At 47.8% G+C, this 20,887-nt stretch overlaps 1 long non-coding RNA gene across 1 annotated transcript; it reads left to right on the forward strand.

Annotated features, from left to right (window-relative positions):
- Positions 1 to 1,109: 1,109 nt before the first annotated feature.
- Positions 1,110 to 18,178, forward strand: LOC311578314. Its single transcript, XR_014772823.1, has 4 exons — positions 1,110 to 1,259; positions 9,395 to 9,472; positions 14,206 to 14,377; positions 16,069 to 18,178. It is a non-coding gene; the product is annotated as an uncharacterized lncRNA (long non-coding RNA).
- The last annotated feature ends 2,709 nt before the right edge of the window (positions 18,179 to 20,887 follow it).

Here is a 20,887-nt window from a genome sequence, read left to right on the forward strand (position 1 = left end):
TGGCTGTCTTGGAACTCATTCTTCAGAGCAAAACGGCCTCTTGAACTCTGCCTGTGTTTGTTTCCCAAGTCTTGGGATTAAAAGCATACATCATCACAACAAGATACATGTTATTTTTCTTAAAAAAACAAAACAAAACAAAAGAAACTTTTTTTTTTCTTGAGATGAAGTTGAACGCTGCAGCCTAGGCTAGCTATGAACTCACAACAGTTCTCTTTCCCCGGCATCACGAGTGCTGGCATAATAGAAGTGTGTCACTCTGCCTGGCTGTAGTGTTTTTTTTTTTTTTAAACATTTATTTATTTGGATGATGTGTGTGTGTGTGTGTGAATTTATGGGAATTAGTTCTCTCCTTCTACCATGTGGGTTCTGGGGACTAAACTTAAGTTGTCACTTTTGGCATCCAGTGCCTTTCCCAGCTGGCCCATTTTTCTGGTCCATAGTACTTCTTTTTTGATGTTATGAATCCAAAAAATGTGCAGTCAGCTTATGTCTTGCATCGAGGATGGAGAAAAAAGCATATGGCAATGGTAGCCAACCAAGCTCTGGCTGAACCTGTCACCAGGGACATTTTTCTGGAAACCTCTAGAACTATAGCCATCAGCCAGGGCACAAGTTCACTCATGAGCCTGTTCCAAGTTTGCTTGACCTTTTACTTTAATCACATCCCTCAGCTTCTCTTCTTTAGAGGCCCAAGCTCTCTGAGTCTTCTGCACACGTGTCCCTGAGCTCGTGGGAATGGGGGTACTTAGATGGCATGCAAATTATTTTATGCATTTTCTTTCCATTCTAACACATATTCCACATGCTCCTGGTTAACACTGTTCCCTGAGCAGACATGAGTATATCCCTCCAGATGAATTCTAGGATTCTTAGAGACCATTTGATGGTGGCACCAAAGCTAATAAGGAGAATGGGGCTTGGGCCCATGACCAGCTAGCTTAGGACTTGGGCTTCTTTGTCCAGAGGATAGCATGTGTTCTCAGGCAAGTTAGATATACCCCCAAACCAAAGTCCCCAGGGAGTTGGGGCCCATAAGCTGTGTTTATAAAAGGCAGTTGGGAGCCTCGGAACCCTAGTTATTCATTACACTTTATGAAATGCTGATATCTCGAATCCTCATAAATAGGCTAAGAATGGTGAGTCACTCAAAGGCCAAACCAGACAAACGAGAGCCTTACTGATTAACCAGCCTTGCATCAATCTGCCAGCTGCCTAGCAGCGTGGAGGAGGCCCATGCTTTGCCAAGGCAATCAAAGGTAAGAGGCTGCCCTGATTCTATGGCTCCTGATCATCAGGAAACTCGACATTGCCCTTGGATTTTGTCAACTCTTAAAGGCTGAGAGGAGTCCCTTGATCCCCATCTTCCTGGACTCCATGAAGCTCATTGTGGAGACACAGATATGTCTTTCTGAAGATATATGGGAGTTTTGTCATCTCCCCTTTCACTGGGCCTAGGGCTTCACCTTGAACTCTGCTCTACCCCTTAAGCTGAATCAAAGTTAAACATTCTTGAGCACCCTTAGGACAGACCTAAAAAAAAATCTTCTCTGGACAAAGTGTTCAAGAACAATCTTTGTGCCAGAAGTAGAAAAAGAGGAAGAAAGATGACCTCTAAGGGACATGAATCACCAGGGACTTAAATTCCAGAGACACTGTCTTGGTTGACGCTTGGACATAGTTGTAGTTTAAATGTGAAATCTCTCTCTCTGAACACTTGGTTCCCAGCTGGTGACATTTTTATGGGAGAACGCCAAACCTTTCCAATATAGAGCCTGGCTGGTGGATATAGGCCTCTGGAAGGTTGGTCTTGAGGGGTAGAGCCTTGGCTTCTTGATATACCAGGACATGAAGAGCTTTTTCCGTGTCAGTTGGTAGATACTAGGCCTCTCTCAAAAGTCTGGAATAACCTCCCCATCTCAAGATCCTCAATTTGGTCATGTAGGCCAAGTCCTTTTGGCCATGCCAGGTGAAGTCCTCCTTGATTCTTGGGATGAGGAGATGGCCATCTTTGGGACTAAGCTCTTCCTGCAATTGTCAATGGGCAGATCCTCTGTTCTAATGATTTACTAATTTTCCATTAGCCCCAAGACACAGTGTTCCCGACTTTTCCTTAAGCCTCTCTCTAGGATTGGCAGAGCAGGTACTGGAACTCTCAGGTTGACAAGGTAGGAGGACCTTATGCTATAAGGCTTTGTGGCTCCTTGCTAGAACACTGTGGCTACCTACCACATTAGGATTCTGGCAATCCTAGGCTCCACTTTTGGTTTGAGTTTGAAACCAGACTTGACTAAAACAAGGCCATGAGAGACTTTAGCTGAACTGCTGCCACCTTTGTACTCTGTTTTTTTCATGGGCACAAAAGGGCCCAATGCCATCCCATCTCTATGACTTTGTTTTGGTTTTGATTTGTTTTGTTGTTTTTTTTTGTTGTTGTTGTTGTTTGTTTTTTTGTTTTTTGTTTTTTGTTTTTTGTTTTGAGACAGGGTTTCTCTGTGTTAGCCTTGGTTGTCCTGGACTCACTTTGTAGAACAGGCTGGCCTTGAACTCAGAGTGATCCACCTGCCTCTGCCTCCCTAGTGCTGGGATTAAAGACATGTGTCACCATCTCTATGACTTTTATGAGAAAAGCCTGAAATGTTGGTTGGGTAACATAAACACCAAGAATGGTCTTCTTGCTCTCTTGGAACCAAGCAGAAGTTTTGAAACAGCTCAGATTCTGGTCCTCATTCATTCACTCACAGTAGGCCTTTCAGCAGGTTCCAGGAACACATCTCCTTACAAGGGCAGGAGTCTCTCTAGGAGGAACATGTGCTGTGTGATGCCAGGCCCTCTCTAATCTCACCCTAGCACATTCTTCTTGCTTGGGAGGCAGCAGCTACACTTGCCTAGCTTCTGCTCCTGGAACATAAATGTGATTCCCCTTTCTAGAATATGTATTTTCTGTCTATCCAGTCCAGAGCTCTCTACCCAAGCCACTGGACCAGCTGGCTCCTAATCATCCTTCACCTCTTCACCCAAGCTCCTCTCCTCCTCCCTGGCCTTAGTAGGAATGTTTCCATTCCTTCTCAGTTTCTTTCCTGTACTTATTATGTCCCTTCTTTTCCTGAACCTGGCTGGCTCCATATCCAAGATATGTGTTCAGTGGGCTGTGGCATGGGACTTCTTTAGTCCCTGGTGTATGATGTAGCCTGTCTTTAGTCCTACTCAATGACTGGGATCTTTCAGCTCACACTAGTCAAACAAGGTGCCAAGCATCAGGGAAGACTATGCGCTTCCTACCAAAGGAGAAGTCATAAGATGATAGGGCCTGGACCTTCAAACCAATGCAAGGCCTCTGATAAGCACCCCTGTCAGATCGCCTGTGACCTAAACATGCAGCTGTTGGTTGTTTGGTGTTTGTACTCTCCTTGGCTTATTCATTGCCTGTCGTTTCCACTAAAATACAATACAAATTAAGGAGGAGAGAACTTGTCTATCATGGTCTTATCAGTCAGCACCAAGCATAATGAATATCCAAAGCTTGCTTAGTCAACAAGCAAGTCCCATGGCCCGGCTTCCTTCTCCAAGCTCTGTGGATGTCCAGCACCCCTGCCCCCATACACACACACCAGACTCCCATCTCTACAAATTACCAGGTAGCCAAAAGGCTCAGAGATTTACCATTCTCATTTCATTCCTGTTGAAATTTCAAGGGCTTTCATTCCATACTCACATTACAATAAGCCACAGATGTACCTTTACCCTTTTCTGTCACACCCATACTGTATCACAACACACACACACACACACACACACACACACACACACACACACACACACACACACCTTCCTGAGTCCTTTCTGTACAGGATATTCAATTCAAGTTTAGGAAAGGGTGTTCACCCCATAGCAATGCCTAGTACTGCCAAATGAAATCAACAGTTTTCAGCTCCCAGGCCTGTTCCAATCCACTCTCTCACTAACCTAGGTATTTTTTACTGCTATTTCCTTCCAGTATTGTTCTTCCTGCAGGCTACTTTTCTGTTCTTCCTTTTCCTCTTTGGCCTCCGTTCCATCCCCTTGATACCAACTATAGATTTTTTCAAGATGAATGGAGCCCTGTCTCCCATCTTGCACGATCTTCTATAGCATGGTCTTGACACCCTCTTCTTTGTCTCATTTTCATGACTCTGACCAACCCTGTGCCTGTTCCACATAGACAGCCGAAAGGACGAAGAGACTACGCATGGCCTCTAGATCATGGTAGTTTCTCCCTTGTCTACTGAGATGCTACGGCTGTGGCTTCAGTGTGTCCTTCAAGATGTGCTGGAAACTTAGGCTGTAGTGCGACAGTACAGAGAGGACAGGGCTGCCCTTGCCAGTGACTTATGTTGTCACTGAAAGGGTGATCTTGATACAAGGATCAATTTGGCTCTTTCCTTTCCCTCCTCCACCACCTTCTCAGTCCCCCCATAGTCTCCTACTTTGCCTCTCCTCTTTCTCTTTCTTGTTCTCTTATTCATCTGCCTCTGGCCATGGCATGAAATATGAGGCAGAGTCTCATCGTATCTAACCAGCTTTGAGCTCTTAACTTCTGGATTCCTAGTTTCTTTCCAGGATGGTAAGAGACAAATCTCTAATTTATTATTTTATCTCTATCTATTTATCTATCCATCCATCTTTTTATTTATTTTATCGTGTGTGTGTGTGTGTGTGTGTGTGTGTGTGTTTGTACACGTGTGTGTGTGAGAGAGACAGAGACAGAGACAGAGACAGAGACACAGAGAAAGATAGAGACAGAGACACAGAGACACACAAGAGAGACAGAGACAGAGACATAGAAAGAGTTTGCAGAAGTCAGTTCTCCCATTGTCTTTCTGTCATGTGGGTTCTGGGAATTGAACTCAGGCTTGGCAGCAAGAGCCTTTAACTTGCTGAGCCATCTTGGAGGCTTGAATCTGTTTTTAATAAATGCTCTAATCTCAGGTGTTCTGTTATGGTGACATAAAGCAGACCAGAGCACTTTGTTTTGGAAACCTGAGCCCAGCTCTGGCTGTGATATTGAGCGGAAGTTCTGGCCACAAGATGCTCCCTGATAGATGTTCTGGTCACAAGTCCCCACTAACGTTCTATCTGTGAAAAGGTTGAGAGAGGACACAGTGTGATGAATGATTTGGCTCCTGCAACAAGCTGATGCCCCAGACATCATGGGGGCATCCCTGCCGGGCCCTGTCCTACTTCCTGACCCACAGAATTTGTGAGCATAATGAAATTGTCCTTTGACGTCACTAGCTCTTTGGAACATTTGCTTTACAGTAAAACAGAACCCAAGAGGTCCCTTTCCTATTCTCTACAGGCAGAATGACCATTACTTTTCCTAAGCAGAGCTGTGTGGTCACTTCTATTGTTCTCGGGGGCCTTGCCCACCAGTCTCACATACTGCCCCGTGGTGACTTATCAAGATGTTTTCCTAAACAAAATCCTCCCAGGGGTTCCTTTGATGCCAGCAATTAAAATAGCAAAGACTTTTTTTTTTTCCTCTGCCAAGGTTTTGAATCTTTGGCACAGACACAGGGACACTCAATTACTGTCGGGTTTTTAATTCCTGCTTTTCTTTGAAGCCAAGGAGGAGAAGGGCGAGTGGGAGAAAGCAGAGTGATGAAAGGACCAAGGCTGGGACTGCAGAAATACACCACTGGCTCACGTTGGTCCACACGTCTGTCTGGCATGATTCAGAGCTAGACTAAGAGCTCCTACCAGGGGCAGCTAAGTAGGAAGTGCAACACGGAAGAGCAGGTATAGTGCCCTGGAGGGCTCTAAGGAGCCTTAGGTGCAGGGTGCAGGATAACACCAGGCAGCTAGTTAAGCCAGCAGACAAAGATCCTATTTGATTTTTACTAAAATGATTTGGGGTTTGCTATTTCTCTCAATGCAAATGCAACTACAACAGGGCTTCCTGTCTCTTCACTTGCTAATTTTGGTAACGCTACCCTAGGGACCAACTGGGAAGCCAGAGGTTAGAGTAGCAGGGGCCTTCCTTCCCTGGGTTGCAGGATGGGTGGTGCCTGAGTTCAGGGGTCAAGGCTGTCCTGACGGGTGTTCCAGGCATGCCCACTGCCTGGCAAAACCTAGGGAGAAGGAAGGGAAGCTCCATCCATCTCTACTATAGAGGAGTTGCTTGGGCTAGCAACTGGAGCATAACTCAGAGCCCATTCCAGCTTCTTGCCCTTCTTCCTGCTCCCTCGTGGCTGAACCCAGCAGGAGCCGCTGGCAAGGAATCCTTGGAAATGTAATTTGTAGAAGTGACTCCTGTGGGACCAGCAGGGCACAACAAAGGCAGTAATCTCTACACTCTAAGTTTTATTGCATTAATAAAAACTATTATATTAGATGTTAGTCTCTTCTTCAACCGTCATGGTATTTGCAACACTGTAATAAGCAATCCTAAATGCATTCTTTCAACGCATTCCTCACAACCTCTTCATCAGGACTCCGAGCCTCAGCAAGATTCAAAATATTGCCATGAAGTGTGCACAGAAATAGGGTTAGGACCAGTCCTTCTTGTACCAGCATCATGGCCACAGGGAGAAGGAAGAATAAAAGATAGGGACCCACTGGCAACACCGTTCCCCATACAAGGAAGGTCTAGACCAGGTGCTATCACAATCCTGGACTACATATTTTATCTAGTACTGGATCAGAAATGACCTTTCATTCTTCATAAAAGCACCAAACTCATGAGTTCTTCCATGAGTCTCAATAGGCTGTACCAGTGGCAGCTATGTGTGTTTTCAGAAATATCAGGGACTCCAGAAAAGGTAGAACTGGAGTCTGATGTCCAGTTTGAATCCTGGTTGTCAATGACTACCTCTGGACACGGGATGAGCTTCAGAGATGGTCTGTGTCCCCAGTTCCTCATGGCACAATGGAGCTGGCATTACAAGAATACCGCTCATGGTGATGACGGTGTCCATGTCCCAGGTGGGCCCACCAAATGCAGCCATACGTTCTTTTACACAAGGTTCAGTGCTGTCTGTGTGATAGGGTGGCAGTTTTAGACAAAGGTCACTGTCTAAAACTCCTTTACCTGCTGATATGAAGGGTTGGTAGACCCAGCCATAGGAATCCAGGGAGGGTGCTAATGCCAGGGACACAGTCTGTACCCTAAAAGTATTGATCCCTATTATATACATTGTAGAACCATCTACATACAGGGCTATGCATTGGGTCTCCAGGACACGAGGCTGAACGTCCCATGCCATGTCATGAGGAAAGCATGTTGTACTGAATGTACATTCAGCTACCGTCATGAGCCTCTGGGCAGGCAAAGGACAGAGGGGGCAGTTCTTACTGGCAGGGGATAGGCATTCCCATCAGAGCATGGAGGAGGCAGTCCTGTAGAAGATATGGGGACAGCATTGGAAACAGAGAGCAGAGAGGTCAAGGACTGGGCAGAGAGCAGGCATCCAGTGGTGAGAGTGCTGAGCTGTGGGGTGCAGTGGCGGCAAGGTAGGACACTGGCGTAGCTAGCACAAAGCACAGACACCAGAGAGGCTAGAGAGAGGCATTTGCTATGAGCCTACTAGGAATGACGGCTTAACTTCAGTAGCAGAGGCTGCTTTGCTTAGAGCTGACTTTTGACTGGGTGGCTGGGAGAACAGGAGGGAACAAGCTAGAAGGAAAGACTCTTTTCTACCCTTGGGTACCAGGCTCCATCCACTCCCTACTCTATTGTAGCCCCTCCTCAGCCTGCACTTTGCTGTTCCTCTGACCCAATGCCCCCTGTCTTGTACCATCCAATCTTTCTAGATGCTGCATTCCAGAGTTCCCAGCCCCATCTACCTCCTTCCAAATAAATCTGACCTCTGTCTCCCACTCTTAAGACCCACCCTGATCTGCCCTGTGGTTAGCTAGGCAGTCCACACAGAAGTCTCTGGCATCCCAGCTTGCCAAATTCCTTCTACGTCTGTTTTGCATTGAACAGAGTCCTTCATGGTCTCACGGAGGCTATCAGGGTTCATTTTGCTGTGAGCCCTTGGCTACAGTCACTGTCTACACCTTCCCAGTGAGGAACTTGTGGCCTCTCCTCCTTGGCTCTCAGCAGGGTTGTAGGAAATAACTTGGATTTTGGACACTGAAGTACACAGGAAAAGTCAGAACTTGAAATACTTTACAAAATTCCTGAGTACACTATGACCTAGCACAAAGGACTCTTTTGTTCTAGGCAACAACATCAAGGGGACTTTCTGTAGGAGGAGGTCGCTGTCTCAAAGTCCCCTCTGTCCTGAGCCTCTGCCTATGGCCTTTCCCCTCTATTCCACTTAAGGCATAGGCTACAGGAATGCTAGAATCAGAGAGGAAAAGACCTCTGGAACCCCCACTGTGTGTTAGAACCAGGCATGCCCACAGCCATGCAATCACAGGTCCAACAGCTTGCAGTTTTATTGGGCATTGTGGAAACTTTAAGAGGGGGCATGGGACTGGGGAGAGGGCTCAGCAGTTAAGATCCCTAATGGCTACTAAAGACCCAGGTTCAGTTCCTAGAACCCACGTGGCAGCTCACAACCATATGTAATTCCAGTGTCAGGGTATCTGATGCTCCTTTCTGGCCTCTGCAGGCACACTGCACATATGTGATGCACAGACATGCATGCAGGCAAAACACTCATAAGAAAATAAAATAATAAAATTTTAAAGGAGGAGCCTAGCATATGGTAATTAAGCCATCAGAGACATGCTATTGAAGCAGATGCTGTGAACCCATCCCATTTCTCCCTCTACCCCGTCTCACTTTGTTCTAGGCAACATAAGGTAAATGGTTTTACCCTCCCCCCTACAAATACAACATTCTGTCTTGCCACAGTCCCAAGGCAATAAACTGAAACCTCTGAAAAACTATAAGCCGAAATATACCTTTCTCCCCTTATTAAGTAGAACATTATGATAGGCAGATTTGGGCCCAGGGGTCCCACTCAAACTAAGGCACCAGCCAAGGACAATACAGGCCGTAAACTTTAAACCCCTACCTCGATCTAGCCAAGGGACAGAACATTCTCCACAGTTGAGTGGAGAGTGGGATATGACTTTCTCACGTACTCTGGTGCCTCACATTTGACCATGTCCCCTGGAGGGAAAAACCTGGTGGCACTCAGAGGAAGGACAGCAGGTTACCAAGAAGAGACTTGATACCCTATGAGCATATACAGGGGGAGGTAATCCCCCTCAGGAACAGTCATAGGGGAGGGGAATAAGGGGAAAATGGGAGGGAGGGAGGAATGGGAGGATACAAGGGATGGGATAACCATTGAGATGTAACAAGAATAAATTAAAAAAAAGAAAGAATGGAGAGATTACAATTGAGATTTAATGTAAATAAATTATAATAAAATGTAAAAAAAATTGTTTATCACAGATAGTTTATAACAGCAACATAAAGCAGATTCCCAGTAAGCTCCAGATGAGATCCCGGAGTGGTCTTACAGCTTTCTAGGTAAGTTGGGCATGGCACGATTTATCTTTTTATTTGGGGCCAATACAATGTGTGTGTGTGTGTGTGTGTGTGTGTGTGTGTGTGTGCGCGCGCGTGCGTGCGTGCATGTGTGTGTGTGTGTATGAGTTCTAAAAATGTATGCGTTTCTCCACTTACCAGCTCTTGTTGCACACCTCCCAGATGACAAGAACTACACTAGGCCCTGAAGCTATGCAGAGGGCTCCTAGAACAGGCAAGGAATAGAAACATGACTAGGAGAACGCCGGGAAGGGCTGCTTTTCTTAAGGCTAGTGATCATACCAGGGCTTGGGAAACCCAGAAGGGATGAGACAGGATGCCTGATCCTCCTGATGAGGATGGAGAGGACAGAATGATATTCCCGAGACCCATAAGGACATTTGTGTCCTCAGGAGATACAGCAGTGCAGCCTTGCTGGGCTGAAGGACGAGTGCCCCAGGATGGGTGGCTTTGTCCACCAGAGCTTGTGCTTAATTTTGGGCAGGAGGGCAGAAGGAGGAGAATTTTGCTCAGTGCTAGCTTTCCAGGACATTGGTCATCAGCTATCCCTACGTGCATTAGGGTGTCCAGGCGTCTGCTGTCCACACCACAGTGGCTCCAAGTGGCTTCATAGGCCATATTTTCCACCTTTATTCAGTGAGTTCTGCTGACAAAGGGAGGTTGGCTTATGTACCAGGAAGTCCATTTCCAGGATGTGCCATGCAGTCTCAGCCCTATTTTTGGAAGACTTCTACAGGCTCTGTGTTCCCGAGAAGCTCACACAAAGCCTCTGCAGGCCAACAGGCAGTGGGAGGGCTCAGCTTCTCCTCCTTGCAGAGTTCCTGGATCTGACTTTTGCTCCTCTTCCATCCCTAAGGCCTGCTGCCCTCATGCATAGCCTGAACTCCACAGCTGGGGCTTAGAAGGACCCCAAGTCACAGAGCACTGACATTGACTTGAGATTCAGGTACCCACTGTCCTCCCTCCATGGGCCAAGAAATGTTGATGGCTAGCCCCAGGCTCTCCCCTAGAAAGGGGAAGCTGGGGAACTGGGGCCTAATCCTTGTACCCCTGCAGAGACTGTGAGATTCAGCAAACTTGTTAGCCCCCCAGGACCTTCCTCAGTTTCCACTTATACAAAGACCAGAATATTGCCTGTGAAGGACAGCGTCTTGTCAAAGGAGAAGGACACTTTGAAATGTCATTTGTTATGTTATTGCTTTGAAAATCTTGCTGAAATTCCCATAGCACACAACCAGCCACTTAGGAATATAGCCCTGACCAGCACTAGTACACTCATAATGCGCCATTGCCACTTGTACCTAGTTGTAACACACACACACACACACACACACACACACACACACACACACACACACACACACAAAGTCATCATCCACTCAAAATGAACCCTGTACTCATTAAGCAGCTCTTTGCCGTACCCTGCAATCTTCCGCAATCTTCTATCTCCTCCTTACCTTCAGCCTCCGGAAACCACTGTTCTGCATTTTTATTTTGGGAGACAGGGTCTCATGTAGTCTAGGCTAGGCTCGAATTTGCTTTATAGCCAGAGTGACCTTGATTCTCCTGCCTCCATCTCTCAAGCTCCTGGTTACAGATGGGTTTCACCACGTCTGGTATATAGTGTGCTGGAGAGCCAACCTGCAGCTTAGTGCCCGCTGGGCAAGCACTCTAGCAGTTGAACTATATGCACAACCCTTCCTCTGCCTTTGGTTTGTGTGAATTTACAGATTATGGACACTAAGGAGTCCTAGAGCAGGCCGCTGGATCTGGCTTCTGGCCCGCAGCACCACACTTTTGGTTGTTGTCCACACTGACGCTTGAGACTGAGGGGTCACATGACACTGTGTGGAGGGAGCAGCCATCCCTCCCCCGATTCCCCTGCTGATGGATTTGGGGGTTCTTCCCACGTTTCACCTGTTTTGCAGCTGTGGGTGTGAGTATTTGTGAACCTGCTTGCAGCTATCGGCAATGCATATCTAGGCACAGAATTGCTGGGTCTTGGCTTAACTTTCTGAGGATCTGCCAAACTATTTTCCTACAGCAGCAGTGCCATTTTCATCTGGGCAGCAAAGCCCAGGTGTGCCACTTTACCCCCCTCTTCATCACCGCTGGTTATTTTCCACTGGGTGTGCTGACTCCAGCCGTGGTGGCTGATGAGTGTGGAGTGTCTCCTCAGGGTCACTGCTCATTTATTTGCTTTTTTGTAGAGAATGTTCCTGAGGATATTTCCCGTGTTTATTGCTCATTTGTTCGTCTCCTTTGGAGAACCAGCCACTCAAATAAGTCCTTCATTTTTCATTCACGTATTTTGTTTATGAGTGTGTATATGTGAGTGTGTGTGTGCATGTGTGTGTGTGTGTGTGTGTGTTGCATCTGTTTCACAGTGGATGTGGCATATCAGAGGAAAACCCCCAGCATTGGTTCTCACCTTCCATCATGTCTGAGTCAAGGCGTCCTGCTATTCACCACAATCCCCACACCTTGTATGCCAGGCTGGCTGGTGTCCAAACTTCCCAGGATTCTCCTATGTCTCTCCCCTACTCCACTGTAAGGGACCAGGACCTCTAAGGCACAGGCTACTCCACTGTAAGGGACCAGGACCTCTAAGGCACAGGCTACTCCACTGTAAGGGACCAGGACCTCTAAGGCACAGGCTACTCCACTGTAAGGGACCAGGACCTCTAAGGCACAGGCTACTCCACTGTAAGGGACCAGGACCTCTAAGGCACAGGCTACTCCACTGTAAGGGACCAGGACCTCTAAGGCACAGGCTACTCCACTGTAAGGGACCAGGACCTCTAAGGCACAGGCTACTCCACTGGATGTGTTCTGTGAATCTGAGCTCAGGATTGCCTTGTACAGAGAGCAGTTTACCCACCGAGCCATCTCCCTAGCTTACCTTCTCTACTGTGAAATTAGATTGCTTGACTGTTGTTGTTACAGTTGAAGGGTTCTTTGTGTATTCTGGGGACTGCACCTGTAGAGGGGGATACTCTTTTCTCCCACCCTGTAGATCTTTTAAAGGAATTAGTTCCGGGACTGGCAGAATGGCTCAATGTGAAGAAGTGTTTGACACAAGCCTTGGCCTCCACATGTGAGCATGGGCACTTGCGTATTCTCTGTCCCCGCCCCCTTTGAGGAAATGTGCATTAGTGTGTGAGTGCGTGCATAACACACACACACAAACACACACACACTCACGCACACAATTTATTCTTAATGCTAGTAAGAAATCACTCAGTAGGGGTTTAAGGTTTACCGCCTGTATTGTCCTTGGCTGGTGCCTTAGTTTGAGCGGGACCCCTGGGCCCAAATCTGCCTATCATAATGTTCTACTTGTAGGTTTCTAGGACCCTCTGGATCCTTCTACTTTGCCATTCTCCCATGCTTCTCTAGCCAATGGACAAAACACTCTCCACAGTAGAGTGGAGAGTGGGATATTACTTTCTCACATACTCTGGTGCCTCACCTTTGACCATGTCCCCTGGAGGGGGAGACCTGGTGGCAATCAGAGGAAGGACAGCAGGTTACCAAGAAGAGACTTGATACCCTATGAGCATATACAGGGGGAGGTAATCTCCCTCAGGAACAGTCATAGGGGAGGGGAATAAGGGGAAAATGGGAGGGAGGGAAGAATGGGAGGATACAAGGGATGGGATAACCATTGAGATGTAACAAGAATAAATTAATAAAAAAAAAAAAAAGAAATCACTCAGAAGAGATGAAGAGAATTGTTTGCAGCTCCTCTCACCTCATCTGTCTTTATGTAGGACACCCAACATATGCTAGCAGATATCTGAAAAACTTTACACACAGTTTTCCATTTATTCTGGAGATTTGACCATTCTTCCCTCAAAGAGGCAGAAACAGGGTGGCAGGGAGCCACTGCATGTGGGTTTTCTGGCTACTTGGATACTCTTCTCTGACCTCCTTAAAGCCAATCTGGCAATTTTTGAGGATATTTTACATGGTGGTTATAATAGGTGACAAACCAGGTCTCTTGGATTTCTAACTACCACTCAAATAAAACCTTATCTATCTTTTGACCAGCAGCTGCCCAGTGCCTCCCCAATTCCTAATAACCACCACCTTGTCCTCTGCTTCTGTTCTGACTTCTTCTCACCCACGCATATATGGGGAGGGTCACTACTGTGAGCAGTATTGAGGTGAACACAGGGCACAGAGATAGTGATATCCCTTTTCCTTGCTATATATATAGGAAGAGCTGGCTCACACAGAAGCTCTATTTTTAGTTGTTTTGAGGAATCTGCACGTTGTTTTCCACAGTAACTGTACTGATTCACGTTCTCACCAGCGGTGCACTTGCTGTGGCTTGTCCTTGCCTTGCTGTGAAAAACAGAGAAGGTGTAGGCATGGGGCTAGAATGCTCACTGTGATGCACTGAGGGACCTGTGACAGGGCTCCAGTTCCTGTGTACCCCGCTATGGTCAGAGGAGGGTCCTTTCTCACACTCGACTTTGAGCTTAGCCATCTCTTTTGGCTACACACTGCTATGTAGAAGATTGCCCCAAAACCCAGGGTGCAAAGCAGCAATTCTCACTTCCCCAGCTCACAAGCCTATACTGGAGGCAGGTCTGGGTGTGTGTGGGTTCTTCCCTGCTTCATCTGATAGAAACCAAAGCAGCTCTCTGGGGGTACAGAATACCCTCCCAACACTGTTCATGTGGGTGTGAGTTATGTTTTTTACCCAGGGTTCCTGCTCATGCCACAGGATCTCTGCAGGATCTGGTGCTTCCTTTAATGTGGTGTGTGTGCAAGTTATGGCACCAAGAACTCGAAGCTTCCACCGTTTGCTGAGCTGATTTAAATAGCACAATGACCTCTGCCATGCAGGAGGAGACACCCAGCTTGTCCTGCTCCATGGTAAGGGGCAGCTTAATAGGGGAATTGTAAAAGAATCTGAAATAGGTTTTGTTTTTCTTCTCCACCAGGTGTTAGAGGATATGATAGGAACCGATCTTTAATGTGCACTGGGGCTGGGCGTGGCGCACACCTTTAATCCCAGCACTCAGGAGGCAGGGCAGGCGGATCGCTGTGAGTTCAAAGCCAGCCTGGTCTACAAAGCAAGTCCAGGACAGCCAAGGCTAACACAGAGAGATCATGTTTCAAAAACAAAACAAAACAGAACAAAACAAAAAGTGCACTGAGGTGGGAGTAAATCTTTCTCTGTAGTACCCCTGTCACCCACATAATGTGTGTCTGGCTGAGAGTTATGAGAGAAAGTAGGGAAGTGCTGGACCGTATGTAGACAAAAGCCAAGTGCGAGGGAGATGAAGCCTGGTCACCAGGCGGATGATTGTGCAGCACAGCTGTGGCCACAGATGACTGATGCACGCCGGCTTGGGTTTTAGGCAGAACTGTCTGTACAGAAGGTAGAGAATGGATGAGTGAGTGACGAGACCCGCGTCAGGGGAAGGATGCTCACATTGATGTTATCTGGCTGGGAGGTAAAAAAATATCCTGTGCACACGCCAAGGGCATAGATAGGGCTGTGGAAAGTGCGGCTATGAGTCATGTCTGTTTTAGAAGTAGAAGGGCCGGGCTGATGTTGGATAGGCAGAGGGAGGACGGTGAGGCTTCTCAGGTCTCCACATGGGGATTTGGGCACACCTGTCCTGTAACGGGGAAGAGCAGGGGCAGAGAAGGGAGGAAAGACAAAATGTGTGGGTAGGGCCTGTGGAGTTGAAGGGATGTTAAACATGTCGGGAAACATCTCAGAAGGCAGAAGAATATGGAGCCTTAAGTGAGGATAGTTTGTCTCGAGAGGTCAAGAGGAGTGTTGCTCCTTTGTGAGAAGTGGAACAAATGGGGCAATGTCGGGCGGTCCAGGAACATGAATGTGGTGTTGGGAGATGTGGGAGCTGCAAATTTCCTAGAGAGGTGCAAACAAGGATGAAGGCAAGCCATGGGAAGTAGGAGATGGCCTCTGGCCTTTCAGTGGAGAAGCCCCTTTCCCACATTTTTACCCTCTGGAGAAGTCTGATGCTGCCCTCAGCATCCTGCTTGGTGTACCTGCGCTTCCATGGGCTGCATAACTGCTTCTGCATCCCCCAACTCAGTTTCTGGAAAATGAACCACCTGGAGACCACAGTGGGCCCTGCCTGGCTGGCTCTCTGTTGATGCACCAGCCCAGTGTCTGCCCCGCAAGGTGACTCTGTGTGGAGCAAGGCTTAGAGATAGGTGCCCCTGGCCTTGAGGGGAGGAGCAGTCTTCACCGGTTTGCGCGATCTCACACCACACTCAGCCCAGCTTCTTCCTGGGGAGTTTGCTGTTGACTCTGCCTACATAAGCAATTTCAGGCGGCTGGCTTCTGAGCCTGAGAGCCTGGTTCTCAGTGAGGTCTGTCACTACTGAGTGGCTCACCTCTTAGAAGGTTAGACTTCCGTATAATGTGTATGTCAGTGAGGCTGCCTACCCTGGGACATGTGAGAAGCAGGTGGGGGCCAGCCTGAGATTCGGCTGGAATGTTTCAGCTCTTATCATTCAATCGAAACAGAGTATTATGTGGCAATCAACATGATTCTGATTCACCTGCCTGCCTGATTCTTTGCTAGATGCTGGCCATTCAGAAGGAAAATCATTTGTATTATCTCTGCCTTTCGAAGACCTGTGGAAGTGGAATGTCAGGATGATTAGAACCTTGAGATACAATGCCCCGGCCCACTGGGATTCGACTAATGCTCAGGAGGAGAATTTTCCTGTATGGAGACAGAACAGTAGACACAAAGAAGGGGGCAAGTCTGCATTCTGATCAAACCCCGTTTATTGAGAATTTTTACAGAGTTTATATAGGCACAGAGGCATGGGTATTTGCGTAAGCAAGGGTTGCTATGGGTACCTAACTCTGGAATGCTCCAGCAGGTAGGTATCTACCTTTACAGCTGCTATAATTGCAGGAGAGAAATTCCAGGAAAATCATGAAGGATCTGGTTAGTCAGGAAAAAGCTACCGGAACTGCTGATCGCAGGCAGCTGGCCCTTAATCTGATCTTATCAGTAGTCCCACCGGAAAAGGAGTAGCTCAGGGGGGTCTAGAATGACCAGCCCCCACAATAAACCACAACAGGTGTCTAACTGCCGACCTACGACAAGGTCAGCTAGTTTCTGGTGAATGGCAGACTTCTGGAGAAATAGGAACCTAGGTTCTGACAAGATGGCTGAACATTGGCCATGTAGCCTGTCCCCAACAATACAAAGGTCTTGCTCAAGCCTTCCAGTGAGTACATTGGGAGCTAGAACACTGAAGTCAGCACATGGAAGCAGCTACCCTGAAGTCCCCGAGAACAGGAACAGCTTGGATTCTTGGGCAACCCACTGTCTTTCCACTGTGGCTCAAGGTACCGTTCATCTCTACCTGAGCTTGCAGGGAGAGTGAGCAGCCTCCATCTCTGTTCTCTGATGCTGGGCCTCCTGTCCCTTGGGATGCTCCTGCCCTACTGCCTGCATCATCTAAGCCTTCTGATCAGCTTTAACCCATGATTGACCAGAGTAGATCTGCTGGCTTGTCCCTAACTGGCTCTAAGTGTAGGGCAGGATCTCTCGCATCAAGAAAAGATTTTGGCAGATGTGGCCAGTTGCCCTCAAGGAGTCTGGAAGTTCTACCCCACCATCCATTTTCCCTTTATGGCTCTGTCTGGGCAATGAACATGCTGGTCAATGGACCTAGCATGGAAGTGATTGGGTATCAGATATAACTGGAGACATCTGAGAGCTTATGAGCCATTTGTTACCAGCTCCTTGTGCAGTGACCTTGAGCTCTTTGTGCTGAAGGTGAAGTTGGTAATGTCTTTCATTAAATAAAATATACAGGGCAGGTTGGGTCACCACATGGGGGAAAGCATGAAAACCCTAGAAGTGTCCCAGGAAGAAGCTAGTCTTGTGGCAGTCCCAAGTTAGTGGGACTTGGAGCATATTTGTTTTTGCAGCATTAGCCTGTCACAGCCTGACGGATACGCAGTCAGCTCTGGTCTTTATTCCTGGCTGAGTAGATATGAACAGTGTGACCACAGGCAAATGTCATTACCATCTTGGGTACTCTATGAGGACACCCTTGCCATCTCAGTCTCTTGGGAAAATTTGGGGAGAAGTATGTTAAGTGTTAGGCACATAGAAAATGTCGGAAACTGGGTGGCACAGAGCCTCATGCCTATCTTGTCATTTAATATCTTTTATAGATTAGTAAACCAAGGCTCAGAGAGGTCAGGTTCGCTCATGGGCACACAATTCAGAAATAATGGAGAGCCAAGAACGAATTCCAGGTCCGGTGACCCATGGAAGACGATACCACAGACAGAGCACTTACTATCTTGTCCACACTTGTTGGGACCCATGCCAAATTCTGCCATGTCAGAAATCCTGTGCTTAGGCTGTATGCTATGACCTTCGAGTTGCTGACCTTGACCTCACCACGAGGTCTTGTGTTCTAGGCCATCCTTGGACTATTTACCTTTGAAAGAAGTAGAGAAGTCTCAACTTGGACCCACCCAGAGGATTTAGGAAGTTCTTACAAGGAACTACTCAGAGAACTAGGAAGTTCTACAGGGAGTGATTTAGGCTATTGCATCCTTGCCCGGGGGCTAGGGTGAGTGAGATAAGAATAGATCCTATTGACCTTGCCCTATATCTGTTCCTGCTAGTCGGCAATAAAGTGAATCTTGATCAGAAATGTCCTGACTTGATTCATTATTTCTCGTGTCTCTGTATCCTACTTTCAATCCCTACTCCCTCTTTCAGGTGAACCCTGATTCGATTTTTCCCGAGGGATGGGACCCGACATACACTGGCTTGGGACTTTGGCTTTTCTCATATTTGGTCCAGGCCTGTTTTCTTCACTAGTCGAATGACAGAGATAGTGATCTTATCTGAAAAGTGTTGGGCTTGCTAAAGTCTAAGGCAAAGTCCTTTGAAGGTCTGACTTTGTTCACAGGTGTGTGCCTTTTCTCCTGTGGCTTTCAAAGGCTGCTCAACAGCTAAATTCAGCTGGATGCGATCCTGACGAAGGTGGCTCTGTTGCGCCCTCTGGTGGCCACCACCACTAATCACACTGGGTGGTGCTCTAAGCCAAGATCAGAAGGACCTGGGCAGCCTTGGGGTGGGCCTGCTTTCCTGCCTAAAACCAATGTGTAGGGTTCATCTCTAGAGTTCTTCCATTAGGAACACCACATACGATCTTTGTCCATGTCCCAAATGTCATATTCAGTGTTCAGGACACAGTACCTCAATCCTAGCTTTTGATGTGCTTGCTGCCTCCACCCTCTGACTCAACTTCACGTCTTCCTGAACCTGTTTCTCTTCCACCATGTGCTATGCCTCATCAAACTGATGCCTACGAAGAAGCCATAAACAATGACACTTTCTTGTTTTTATAGGCGTGGCTGCTGTCTGGTTATCTTCCTGTCACATGACTTCTGGCCTTGTCCTGCAGAGAGCCTTCGTCTTCCCACAGACATCTCCAGTGCCCAGTGCCCTTGCTGCTCTTGTGTTAGAAGCAGCAACTCCCAAGCCTGCATTTGCTCATGGCCACAAACTGTGGCATCCTTCTTACTCTATAGCAGTCTCAGCTCTAGACGCAGGCCTTTGGCTCCTGAGACTCATGGGTACCCTTGGTCCAACCACAGCTCCTCTTGAGGGAAGAAACCCTCCATCCGTGGGTAGACCCAGACCAACTTGAGCTCCTCTTTTGGGACAATGCTTCCACTGAGCTAGTCTAAGTGTTGGAAAGTATGGAGGGAGGATTGTCTCGGGGCAGCCAGGGAGGCCGGGCCTAGGAGCCTGAGGCCAAGAATCTCTCAGCCCATGAAACTTTCTGTTTCAACAATGCTCAGGGAGCCCTGATCCTTGAGCTCAAAGCAGATGCCAAGATCTTTTCTCTTAGGTCTGCCGTGGGCCAGGAGTACACCTGTACTTAGCTGATGAGGACCTGAGAGGAAACAGCTTGACTCCTTGATTGTAGAACACACCTGCAGGGGGATCCACGGCTCTGTCCTTTGGCACTTTCCCATCCTTTTTATCAACCAATGACACCACCCAGAAAAGGACTTCACCACCACTTTCCCGAATGAGAGCTTTTGCCTCTTTCTCTGTGCCGTATTGCATCCCAGCCATTTTGCCTCGGCAGCCTGACCCCACCACCTGGCTGCCTGTGTTCCCTGTCTCTTGCAAACTGCAGATGGGTCGGTGTGGTTTGAGTTAATTTGAGCCTTTATATTGTTGTCTGTCATGTCCCACTGCAATCATGCACATCCCTGGGTACTGGTGGCCTCTCTAGATTTTTCTATTTTTTGTACAGTTACCCCTCCTCAAATCACCCTCTCACCTGGAGGCAGCCATGATGCAGACTCAGGTGTTCATGGCCTGCAGCCTAACCAGGGCCCCCTCCTGTGATCAAGCACTGGCACTCAAATCCTCCACCCTGCTTCAGGGCCACAGTTGAAGTGATGGAGAAGCCAAATCAGGAAGCAGCGGAGGCTACACTCTTTTTCTGCTGCGTAGACCACAGCATAAGGCTGGGCACTGCAAGGAGCTGAGGAACTGCCTCTGCTTCATCTTGACCACCCGGTGTGCTCATCTGGCTCCATGGCAGTACCTTGCCCACAGTGGCCAGGTCAGCTGGAGAGCCGCCAGCACGAGGTGGGAAGAACAGGATGCTCTGTCCTGGAGAACTGCTGCACAGGGTGGGGCTTCCTTGAGAACGCTGGGACCACAGGTCCAGTCCCACCTGCCTCATGCCTCAACAGCAGAAATGTAATCGTTTGGGTTCTGGACACTAGAAATCCAAGGTCAGGGTGGGTTCTGGTGAGGGCTGCCTTGGTCTATAAGTGGATGTGTCTTTACATGATGGAGACAGAGAGAAAGGGAGAATGAGAGAGAGAGAGAGAGAGAGAGAGAGAGAGAGAGAGAGAGATGGTGACAGAGATGCAGAGGAGAAGGGAAAAGGGAGGGAGAACACTGATACTCAATGTCTCTTTGTTTATGGTTGTAAGAACACAACCCCGGGCTGGAGAGATGGCACAGTGGTTAAGAGTACTGCCTACTCTTCCAGAGGTCCTGAGTTCAATTCCCAGCAACCACATGGTGGCTCACAACCATCTGTAATGAGATCTGATGCCCTCTTCTGACATACAGGTGAAACACTGTATACATAATAATAAATAAATCTTAAAAAAAAAAAAGAATACAACCCCATCAGATCTGCCCCCAGCCCCCTGCTCACTTGAATAGCCTCCCAAAGGCTGTGTGTGTGTGTGTGTGTGTGTGTGTGTGTGTGTGTGTGTGTGTGCCTGCAGTATTGGAGTTGAAAGTTTGCCAAATACTAGATGTGAGAAGCAGCAACAGGCAGCCCCTGCAAGATGAGCGAGAACTAGGAGGCCTGCTT

This window comes from Acomys minous (assembly GCF_964271855.1).
Source record: "Acomys minous genome assembly, chromosome: 12".
Taxonomy (NCBI): Eukaryota; Metazoa; Chordata; class Mammalia; order Rodentia; family Muridae; genus Acomys; species Acomys minous.